Here is a 12,363-nt window from a genome sequence, read left to right on the forward strand (position 1 = left end):
GTGAATGTACCCATCACCCCCGAAAGTTTCTTCATGCACCTTTGTAGTCCCTCCTCCTGCCCCTCCTCCCCTCTCCTTCCACCCCCCCCACCCCCACCCCCTACAACCACTTATCTGCTTTCCGTCACTATCAATTAGTTTGCATTTTGTGGAATTCCATATAAATGGAATCATACAGTCATATAAACGGAATCATGCACTTTTTTTTTTTGAGGATCTGGCTTTTTTTTCACTCAGTACAATTATTTAGAGATTTATCCATATTGCATGTGTCAATAAGTTTATTCCTTTATACTGCTGAGTAGCATTCCATCCTATGCCACACCACCATTTTGTTTATTCATTCACCTATTCATGAACATTTGGGTTGTTTCCAGGTGTTGGCTGTTATAAATAAAGCTGCATTAACATTGTGTATAAGTTGTTGCTTTTTGGTAAATACCCGGGAGAAGAGTGGCTGTATCATATTTACTTTTTAAGAAACTGCCCAGACTTTTCCAAAGTGGTTTTACTGTCTTATATTCCCTCCAGCATCCATGTATGTGTGTGTGAGCATTTCAGTTCCTCCACGCCTCAGTGAAAAATGGGTATGGTCAGTCTTTGTATTTTTAGTTCTTCTAATAGTTATGTGGTGATTTCTCCCTGTGGTTTTAATTTGCATTCTCTTAATGACTAATAATGTTAAGGATCTTTTCATTTGCTTCTTTGCCATTTGTATATCTTCTGTGGTTAACTGTCTGTTCAAATATTTTGTCCTCCCTCCTGTAAAATTGGGTTGTTTGTTTTCATATTATCGAGTTGTCGGAAGTGTTTCTTATATTCTGAATACAGGTCCTTTATCAGATATGTGATTTGCAAATATTTTCTCCCAGTGTCTGGTCTGTCTTCGTTTTCTTAAGAATGTCTCTCAAAGAACAGAAGCCCTTAATTTTGTTGAAGTCTAATTTATCAATTTCTTCTTTTATGGATTGTGCTTTTAGTGTTATATCTAAGAAATCTTTGGCTAACTTATGGTCATGAAGATTTTCTTTAGAAATTACATAGTTTTAGGTTTTACGTTTAGGTTTATGATCCATTTGGAGTTAACTTTTGCACTTCACATTTATTTTACAAAATAATTTTGCATTTTCAGTATATGGCATGCTGTATGGATAGAGGGTTTTTTTTTTGCATATGATATCCAATTACTTCAGCACCGTTTGTGGAAAGACTGGTCCTTTCTTCACTAAATTGCCTTTGCACCTTTGTAAAACAGCAATTGACCAGATACGCACGGGTCTATTTCTGTCCTTTCTATTTTGTTCTATGGACGTATTTGTCTGTCTTGATGCCAATACCACAATACCATAGTTACTATAGCTTTATAGTAAGCCTTGACATCAGGTAGTGTGAGTCCTCCAACTTTGTTATTTTTCAAAGTTGTTTTGGCTTTTCTAGGTTTTATGCATTTCCATGTGAATTTTAGAACCAGCATGTCAATTTCAATAAAAAAATCTACAGGGATTTTTATTAGGATTGCATTGAATTTATAGACCAATTTGGATAGAATTGATGTTCTAACAATATTGAGTCTTTTGATCCATTAACACAGTATATCTTTGTATCTATTTAGGTTTTCTTTATCTCAGCAATATTTTATAACTTTCACTGTCTTGCACATCTATGGTCAGATTTATTCCTAAGTATTTCATATTTTATGATGCTGTTATAAAAGGTGTTATTATTTAAAGTTTCAATTTCCAATTGATTGATGATGAAATACAATAGATTTTTGTATACTGAGCTTATATCCTGCAACCTTGCTAAATTTCCTTATTAGTTTCTATAGATTCTGTTGGATTTTCTACATAGATGATCCTGCCATCTGTGAATAAAGACAATTTTACTTCTTTTTTTCCAATCTGGATGCCTTTTATTTCTTTTTAATGCCTCATTACACTGGCTGAAACCTCCAAGTACAAAGTTGAATAGAGGCGATGAGAGCAGATATCCTTACCTTGTTTCTGATCTTTCACCGTTAAATATGTTAACTGGTTAACTGGGTTTTTTTTATATATACATAGATGCCTTTTATGAGTTTGAGGAAATTTCTTTCAATTCCTAGTCTGCTGAGAGTTTTTTTTTTTTTTATCAGGAATGGATGTTGGATTTTGACAAACGCTTTTTCTTTTTTCGGCATCTATTGAGATGATCATGTGGTTTTTCTTTAGTGATAATCTATTAATATGGCAAGTTAAACTGATTAATTTTTTTTTTTTTGTCATCATGGGTCTCTCTATGCTGCCCAGGCTGGAGAGCAGTGGCTATTCACATATGCAATTATAATGCATTGTAGCCTGAACTCCTGGGCTCAACTGATCCTCTTGCCTCAGCCTCCTGAATAACTGAGACTACCATGCCTGGGTAACTGACTGATTTTTAAATGTTAAACCAACCCTGTATTCCTTGGATATACCCTACTTGGTTGTGATGTATTATCTTTGTAATATATTATTGGGTTTAATTTGATAAAGTTTGACTTAGAATTTTTGCATTTGTGTTTATGAGGGATATTGGTTCATTATTTTTTTGTAATATCTTTGTCTGGTTTTGGTATCAGAGTAATCCTGGCCTCATAAAATGAATTTCAAAGTAGTCCTTCCTCTTTAATTTTCTGGAAGAGTTTGTATATATTTGGTATTATTTATTCCTCAAATGTTTGTTGAAATTCTCCAGTGAAGCCATATGAGTCTGGAGTTTTCCTCGTGGGAAGATTTTAAACTACAATTTCAACTTCTTTAATAGATACAGGAAAATTCAGATTATCTATTCATTCTTTAGTGAATGTTGGTAGTTTACCATCACTTTATTTTTAATTATTTGCACATCCCTTTACATTATCCGACAAATTCTTATTTCCTTAATTTTTGTTTATTTTCTTAATTTTTTGTTTATTTATCCTACAAGACTAAATTCCAGGAGGACAGAGGCTGTCATGTTCATCTTTGTACCTGGCATGGAGTGTGAGCTTCATTAATGATTATGCAATGGATAGATGTCATTTTAGTCTTTATAAGGATACAACCACATGGATATTGCCTTTTCATGCCTGTGAAAACTGAGGCTTGGAGAGAGAGGTTAAGTAAACTGCTCAGTACTGCATAACCTAATAAGCGGATCAAACGCATGATCTTGCTCCTACACGGTTTTCTTTCTGGGTACGTATTTACTTGGTAGCAAAGTATAAAAATAATGCCTGTAGAGAAACTAGACAGGGGTCTCAAACTTCAGTGTGCATGAGACTCACTTGGAGAATTGATAAATGGGCCAGGAATCTGCCTCTTTTTGATGTACACCTTCAAGAAGCCACACTTTGAGAAGCTCTGCCCCAGCCTGTGCAAATACAGGGGAGGGAAAAGCCTGCTGCATGCAGAGAAGGAGGGAATGTTTGGTGTGGATGCACCTAGAAGGACTAGGGGACAGTTGTGAATTCTAGGTGTTCAGGACCCCAGCCTGAAGGCAGGGCATTTACAGATATGTGCAAACAAGACTCAGGGCCACTAAATCAACTCCAGCAAGTTCTTTGTCAGGTCAGTGGCTTATGAACCAATTCCTTTCCCCTCTACTCCTGTTTCTCAAGGGCCAGTGCTGTTCCTCTGCTTTCCGCAGGAGGGTAACCTGTAGGGGTCTTCCAAGCTCTCCTTGGATAAGATTCTTCCGGAAGCCTCACCTCCATTCCTCACCTCTTGTCTGGCTTCGTGGGGAGGTGGGACCAGCCTGTAAAAGAAAGAAGATGGGGAAACAGGAGTCCTGGGCTGCTTCCTAGGGAAAGGCGTAATGAGCAGATGCCTCTCTCAGGGGCTTGGGCAGATTCAAGGGATGGGGACTGGGTAGATGAAGAGACTCTAGGCCTGGGAAGCATGCCATGGGGTTACTCATCTCTGGAAGTCCACCCTGCTCACCCTCAACCCATGCAAATCAGTGAAGGAGTTGGGATACATGTAGTGGGGATGGGAGAGGGTTGGGGAAGGTACTTAGAGAAGGGGGTTAGGGCATGAACTCCACCCTCAGCCCCTGGGCCTTGGTGCAGCACATTCCCAAGCCTCAGTTGCTTTCCTGTCCCCCTGCCCTCCAGAGTCACATTGGATGAGGCTTGTGCTGCAGTAAGGCAGAAGTGGCAGGCAGAGGCAGGGAAGATCGGTGCCCCATAGGGCAGGCAGAGGGGTTGGGAAGGAGGGAGGACACAGAGGAGGAAGGGCAGAGGACAGGCATCTGAACTAGGTGCCAAGGTGCTGTGCTGTGGGAGGTGGGAGTGGGGCACCCTCCTGGAGGCAGTTAACATAACGCATGGCTTGGCGATCAATTGGCCTGGAAGCTAATAGCGTCATTTGCCTGCCATTACCACATTGGCTGGGAGAAATAGAAGGGCACTTGTCCCCTGGGGTAGTCTCTGCCATCTTGTGTTGGCACTGGACTGGACAGATGTCATCGCCTTCATATGGGAAAAAGCAGCCTTCCCCCTGGGTGGAGTAGCTGCTTGTCTTTGTGCCCTAGTCTCCGCGATTGGGTCAGAGGGAGGGGTCTTGGCCAACTCCCAAACAGCAGAGAAGGCAGACCACTTGTGCGTGACATCAGAGAGGGATCTGGGCAAAAGCCTGTTCGAAGATGCTATTTGTGTGGTGTTTTATTTGATTAGATATTTGTATTCATTTTCTACTGCTGAGTAACAAACGACCACAAACATAGCAGCTTAAAACAACATGTGTTTCATCATCTCACAGTTTCTGCACGTCGGGAGTCCAAGCTCTCGTTAGCTGGGTTCTGTGCTCGGGTCTCACAAAGCTGCAGTCTAGGCACTGGCAGGTCTGTGCTGCTTTCCGGAGCTTGGGGTCCCCTTCCAAGCTCACGTGGTTGTTGGCAGAATTGGGTTCCTTGCGGTTGCAGGGTTGAGGCCCCATTCTCCTGCTGGCTGCTATCCGACAGCCTCTCTTGGCTCCTGGAAGCTGCTTGGTGTGTCCCGCAGTGCAGCTCTCACGGGCTCTCTCCTCGGGCAGCTCACTTCTTTAAAGCCATCAGGAGAATCTCTCTCTTGAGGAAGGGCCAGTCCCTCTCTTAAGGGCTCTCACCTGTTTAAGTCAGGCCCACCTGTGATAATCTTCCTTTAAACTGACTCAAATTCAATTGATTTGCGACCTTAATTACCTCACTTCATCATATTCATGAGTCCCACCCACACGGTAAGAAGGGGATTAACAAGAGGCAGGAATCTTGGAGCCATCTTAGCATTCTGGCTGTTATAATAGTTAACTTCATTCATTCAATCACTCACTCATTTGAGAGAGAGAAAAAATGAGAGAGAGAGAGGGAGGGAGATATGTTTGGACGCTTAAAGACAACAGCGAGTGGTGGGTCCTTGCTCCGTGTTTATAACAAAAGAGTTATAAATCACCCACCCACAATTCTGTTCTGCTCTGCTCTCCCCTTACTTGCTTATGATGAAAACAGTTGATAATTCAGAATTTTTATTATAAACTATTGCATGGATAGGAGCCAAAAAGAGCATTTGCTGTATGTGTGCTCATTTCTTACAGGGAATTGGTGGGAACCAGCTCAGCCAATGACTATTGCACTTGGCCATCTGCTGGGACATGTAAATAGCTTATAGAATCAGAGAATCACAGATTCTTAGAGCCAGAAAGGGCTCTGGGGATCTTGTCATCCAACCCAGTCATTGCACAGATGATGGAAATGAGGCCCAGAGAGGAGATGTGAGTTGTGCAAGGTCACACAGCTAGTTGATAGCAAGTTTTTCTGGGAACAAACCAATGCTTATTCATTCAGCAAGCAGGGATTGGGGGAGGATTGGGAGGGGGGACATGTGTCCTAGGCCAGCTCATGTACTTTCCACTACACCAGTTGCCTCATTACACAGTCTCTGCTCCTCTAATGGGACTGGCTTCATAGAATTCTTAATGTGCAAAATATTAATCAGCAGTTGCTTTCCTTGTCCTGCTTGGCCATGGGGAGTAGGCAGAGGGGGCTACAGCCTGAGCACAGATGGGGTGGCAGCAGGAGGAGGGGGCTCTGCAGCCTGCAGAATGGCAATGTGTGTGCACAAGTGTGTGTGTGTGTCCAACTGAGATTAAGCCCTGAAAGCAGGACTCAACCTTGCCTCCTCCTCCCCCATGCAATCACATCCTGCCTGTGACTGTTACCTCCATCCCTCCAGCAGCCTTTATCAGTATCACAGATGCTGATTCACAGGATGCAGGTTGCCAAGGAGGTGATTAATGATGGCACCTATAGTCCCTCTTACTCTTCCAGCCTCCTTGACCTTGTTCTTCCCCTCCTCTTTCCAGTTCCCCTGTCCCCACCATCACCTAAGAAAAGAGATAAACATTCAAGACATGAGGGGAAGGGCAGGGAATTGGGGCCTTCTGGAGTGGCTGCTGTGGGCCAGGCACTGTGCCAGGCTCTTTCATTTGTTCTCATTTAACAGTGTACATAGAGAGATGCTGCAGGGTGTCATGGGATGAGGGGAGGGCTGTGTTCCTCCCATGTCCGCATAGAGGGCAGTGCCAGGCTGATTTCCTGCAGACACGTTTGCCGTCCTTTGGCACATATGTTGTTCACGTTGGTTCCGATGTGCATGCTGTCAGCATGCCAGGCTCTAGAGGACGATTCCATCCATAACCCTGGAACCTTTAGTGTTGAGGCTGTCAAAGACCTTAGCAACAATTCACTGTACAGAAAGAAGGGTGAGATGGAGGCCCAGAGGAAACACGACTTGCTCAAGGTCACACAAAGCTGGCCCCTTCTGATTCCCATTCTAGAGGTCATCCTCATATCCAGCTTCCATTTCTCCTGCTCCACTTTTATTCTTCCCTGGAAACGTGGGCATGGTCACCGAGTGTTTCAGAGCTGCAGGGGTCAGGAGGGTAGAGGTCTTTAGTGAAGGAGATTTAAGCCACAAGGACAGCCTCTCCCAATGCCACCTCTGAGCAGCTTCACCCAGCTTCCTCTCTGAGTAATGGGCCACTTCTGAGCAGCTTCACCCAGCTTCCTCTCTGAGTGATGGGCCTGTTGTCAAAGTGACTAGAATGGACTGCGAGCCTACTGACTGGGCCAGGAATGTGGCAGAACCTCTGACGCCAAGGCAACCTCTATGCAATGGACGATTTCCCAAGAATGTGGCAGAGCCTCTGACATTGAGGCAACTTCTACGCAGCGGATGATTTCCTCAGTCCCTTTCATTGTGTCTACGTGTGGTGGGATGGGGGACGGCTGCGGAGTGTGTATGGCTATAGCACTAATATGCATGCAGAACTCCAACCCAATTTCTGATTTGTGGAATATGACGGTAGGGTCTTCACCTTCCCTTATATTTTTGGGACAACCAAGGAGTCGTGCAAATGGGTGACAGTGTCCAACTCAGGAGGACCCAGAGCTGCTTTTCCCTGCCTCTGTTTATTTCCTCTGTTCAGGCTGGGAGGCTGGGGAAGAGGGCTGAACCCAGCCCTCATCTTCCTGCTCTCTGTAGCTTGGTCCTTCAGTGAGTTTGGCTGAGGGTGAAATTAGATCAGAGGAGACAGGCCTGGGAATCCAGGTATAGCAGATCTGAGAATGCAGGCTAAGGTCCATGGGCCTTGTTTTTTTGAGGAGTGTTTGGCTGGGTAATACAGTTGGCAGTATTTTACCCTTTTGGAGAAACCGGTCCGCTCAGTGAATTCAGCACCTTGGACAGGGCCCATGACAGGGCCTGTGAAGGCAGGGAGGCCCTTCATGCCCTTTGGTGCCCCCACCAGGCCAGCGGGCCTAGTGGTCATGAGTGCCAAGGCTCAGAGTTCCCAGGACACCCAGGTGTGGGCCGCCAGGTGACTGGGTGGACTGGGTTTTCATGGCTGGACTCTCAGGAGACCTGACTGGCTAAGACAGGTCAGCAAACAGGAAGGGGTGATGGAGTTGGGCTGCTCCTCTGGGGAGGACGCACAGACATGCTGCCAGGATGCAGTGGCTGGCACTAGGTTTGGGGAGGTCAGGGCATGAGCACTACAGTCTTCTACCTGTTTGACTATCCCACTGTGAGCTCCTTGAGGACAGGAATCCAGTAGATCTCATGACTGCCGTGCTCCAATACCTAACAGAGTGCCTGGCATATGGTGGGTGCTCGTCAATAACTAATTGTTGACTGAATGTTGAGGAAACAGGCCACAGAGAGTGAAGTCTGTATTGGAGCTGGATGGGAGCAAAGCCCGGCCCTTGAATGGGCCCCCATTGGAAGATACCCCCCACCGATTCCTTTTCTCCTGCCCTCACTAAAAGCCTCCTTCCCCACCCAGCCAGTCTCCCAGTGCACCCCACTCCCCCCACCATGTGTACCCACCTTTTGGCATTTGCCCACATCTGACCTTGCCTTCAAGGCCTCTCCCAAGGCCATCTCCCCACCCCGCCCTCACACTGCCATGAGATTTCTCTCTCCTAAACTCTCAGGTGCTGACTCTGGACCCTTTACACTAACAGAGATTTTGAATTTTATGTAAGTGTGTCTTAGTTCCATGTTGGGGATACCATAATTTAAACAGTTTTCTAAAAATGTGACAATATGTTTTATTTAACTTAATATATCCAAAATACTATCTTTTCAACATGTGTTCAATATTGAAAACTTATTAACGAGATAGTTTATTCTTTTCAATATATGGTGTATTTGATACTTACAGCACTTCTCATTTCACAGTGCTCCGGTAACCCCAGGTGGGGTGGACAGTGCATTTAAATAGCTTTCAGTACTGAGAACATGCCATCTGAGTACCTGGGACATAAAGTGCCACTCCAGGCCTCTTTGCTGGGTGTCAACAGGTTAGAAAATTCCAAGAGCCAGAGTCTTGGCTTCCTGCTTCATCTCTCCTGTTCTTTATTCTGAACCATCAGCTGGGACTGGTCCTCGTTGCTTCTGTCACCTGCTCCTATAAAGAGGGGGAGATCATTTCTGCTTCCTCTCTATAGCACCAAAAGGCTCTAACCTGCTATCTCAGGTTTCCCACAAATAGAAGGTGTTATATTTTCTTTTGCATAAAAGGTTTTAGCCTATATGGCCCTACATTCTACTTTGCATCACCCTTCCCCTCCTCCCATATACACCTCCCGCTGTAAGCTGTCCTAGAATACTGAGAAGCTCTCATTCTAATGGACCTGCACACCCACTGATGGCATAGGTGCTTCGAGTGGTACTGAGCTCTCCGTTACTGGAGGTGACCTAGGCTAATATCCTCCTGTAGCTGGGCTGCTGCAAAGGAGAATTCTACATGGGGGAGAAGTTGAGCAGGAGAACTTTAGGAAGTCCCTTCCCACCTTGAGATTCCACGACTCCACCAGGTACTTAGAGTGGAGGTAGAAAATGGGAGGGTCTGAAGCAACCTAAAATGCAGTCTCTGCCCTCAGAATCTATACAAGTTGGTTGGAGAGAGAAAACAGAAACGTAAGAAACTAGAAAAATTAGGGGCTGGCACAAGTGCTCTAGGACACAGAGGAGGAACATGGACAGTGGGAGGTATGGGAGCCCTGGAAACAGGACAGATGAGCTTCCTCATACAGAGTTGAACTTGGCCTCCCCAAACATATCCTGATGCCCCAGGCTGTTGTCTTGGGCCACCCAGAATGGAATCCACACACTGCATGCCACTCTGCTGCTTCTCCTCTGCAGGCTAAGGACTCCCCATTCCTTGCACGGCTTCTTAAGTAAGAGGCCGCAGAGCAGAGGGGTGAGTAGGAGTCCTGGAGCCAGAAGACTTGGGTTCGAATCCTGACTGCACAACTTCCTAGTGGGTCGACCTTGAGCAAATTATCTCAGATCTCTGTGCTTCTGTTTTCTCATCCCCCCAAGTGGGCTGATAATGGTGCCTGCCTCACAGAGGCACCAAGAGGGTAGGATGAGTTAATAGTTGTGCTGAGGACTTGAAAGGGTGCTGGGAATATAGCATTATATGTTTGTAAAATTACATGACATACTTTAGCCCCTCCCCCAACTGCTCTGATTCTTCTTCCACAGAGGAGCCCTGGGTGTCAGGGTCCCCTTTACAATGGGAGACCCAAGACTGGGCACAACTTCAGGAGCAGAAGACCTTGACTGCCCTCCTTCTGGTCATTATTGTATCAGAGCAGCTCAGCCCAAGATACTTACATTTAGACACTAGTGGCCTTATCATGTTTTTATCTCATCTCAAGCTGGTTTTCAACCAAATCTTGGGTCTATTTTCCATGTGCTGCTGAGAAACGAGTTCTACCCCACCCTGTGCTTGTGCAGCCACACTTTGACTTTAAGAGTGGACTTGTCCCTTTCTCCTCCATCTGATACCTAAGAGATGTGATCCACTGCTCCAGCCTGTCCAGGTCTTTTGGGTCTGGGTCCACATGTTGGCCATATGGATGGTGTCTTTCTGCTCAAGAGCATCTGGGAGTCTGGCCAGTGGGCCACTGTGTTGTTCCACTGTGCTAACCATGGTCTCTGACAGTCTTCTGGGATGATGTGATGCTGAGAAAACAGACCTGGCTTTTGCAAGTTTTCTCTTTGGCCCTGCTGCTCTGAACCTTTCTTTGCCTTTTCCAGAAACCTTTGCTGGAAAGCTTTATATCACTCATGGATCTCGTTCCAGTCAGGGGTAGCCCTCCAAATGTTCTTGTCACCTCTAGGTCTTTATGACAGGCGATCTATGTGGCCTGTCTGCATGTCTGCCTTCCCTCTTCCCAGCTCCTGGGCCTTGTCTCTGGGTTTTATGCCAGTCTGAGCTTCCTTTTTGCTTTCTGGATGGCTCCTTTCTCCACCATTAAAAGGGGAGCTCTCTGCAGGCTGTGGGCAGGCCACCTTCTTTTTACCACTGTTTCCACCCAACACCAGTGGCCTCTTTATCCTCTCTGCTGACCTGGTTGTTGGTCACTGCTCAGTGTTTCAGAGCTGAATGTGCCCCCTCCCTCTTCCCCAAGTCCATGAAGGGTTTCCCAATACAGGATCCGCAGCTAGAGTGACACCACCAGAGAGGGTCAGAGGTTCCAGAGACAGGTAGGGAGCCTTAGGGGCAGGCCGAGAAAGACTTTGAGGAATATACAGAGAGAAATCCAGGGTCTCACCAGGACAGATGCTGCAATGTGCTCCATGGGAAGAGGGTTGGAGTGAGAGAGCAGATAGGACTGGGGTCAGGAGGTGGAGTCCCTGACTAGTGTCTCTTCCTTTCTAGAATCCTAGAACCGAGCTGGGAAAGACCCCAAGGATCTCCTAATCCCATCCCCTTACTGTGCAGGTGAAGAAACTGAGGCTCAGGAAGGGGAAGTGACTTAAGGCTATGCAGTCGGATCTCCCCACTAACATTGCCCTCAACAAGATTCTAAATTAATGATGTTTATTTTGGGGGCCCCTCCCAGAAATGGTCCAGGATTCCCTCCTGCTGGCTTCATCCAACAGGCTGGAAATATGCCTTCACATTGGGCTGCCTAAAGGGTTTCCACTCCCCGGGACATTTCACTGCAGAGAAAAGGCAGCAGGGTGGGGGCAATTCTTAACACACATTCGACTGCCTACTCTGCTCTCTGTGAGCCCAGGCTATTATGGTCTCTGTTTAGGGTTCTCAGGGAACACACAGTGGATACACTGGCTATAGGAAATTGATGGTTTCGTGGCCAAATCAGGAATGAGTTTTTCATCTGTGTCTGAGTACTAGCTGTGTGATGGTGGTCAAGTCACTCAACTTCTCTGAGCCTCAGTTTTCTCATCTGTAAAGTAGAGATAGTAATTCTTTTCTCCTGGGAGTGGGGCAATGTCTTAGTCCATTTGGGCTGCTATAGCAAAATACCACAAACTGGGTGGCTTATGAACAACAGAAATGTATTTCTTACAGATCTGGAGGCTGGGAAGTCCAAGATCAAGGTGCCGGTAGATTCGGTGTCTGGTGAGGGCCCATTTCCTGGTTCATCAATGGCTGTCTTTTCACTGTATCTTCATATGGTGGAAAGTGCTAGGTAGCTCTCTGGGGTCTCTTTCATAAGGGCACTAATCCCATTTGGGAGGGCTCTGCTCCCATGAGCCAGTCACCTCCCAAAGGCCTCACCTTCTACCACCACCATCTTGGGGATTAAGTTTCAACATATGAACTTGGTGGGGTGGGGGACACCCAGAATTCAGTCTATGGCAGGCAGTTGTGAGACAAACTGAGGGTGTTTGGTGATTAAATGTCGCTATAGAAAAGAGGGGGACCAATATCACAACTCCCCTGTTTCCCACCCTCTCCTTCCCCCCGGCCCCTCCCTCTCACTCTGAGTGTCTCTCTGGCTTGGAGTGTGGACGTCCCACGCGCCTCTTGGGAGAGGGTGCTATTCCCCTGGCTGTTTCCAGAG

Source organism: Propithecus coquereli, unplaced genomic scaffold (genome assembly GCF_000956105.1).
Source record: "Propithecus coquereli isolate 6110/MARCELLA unplaced genomic scaffold, Pcoq_1.0 Scaffold222, whole genome shotgun sequence".
NCBI classification, from domain to species: Eukaryota; Metazoa; Chordata; class Mammalia; order Primates; family Indriidae; genus Propithecus; species Propithecus coquereli.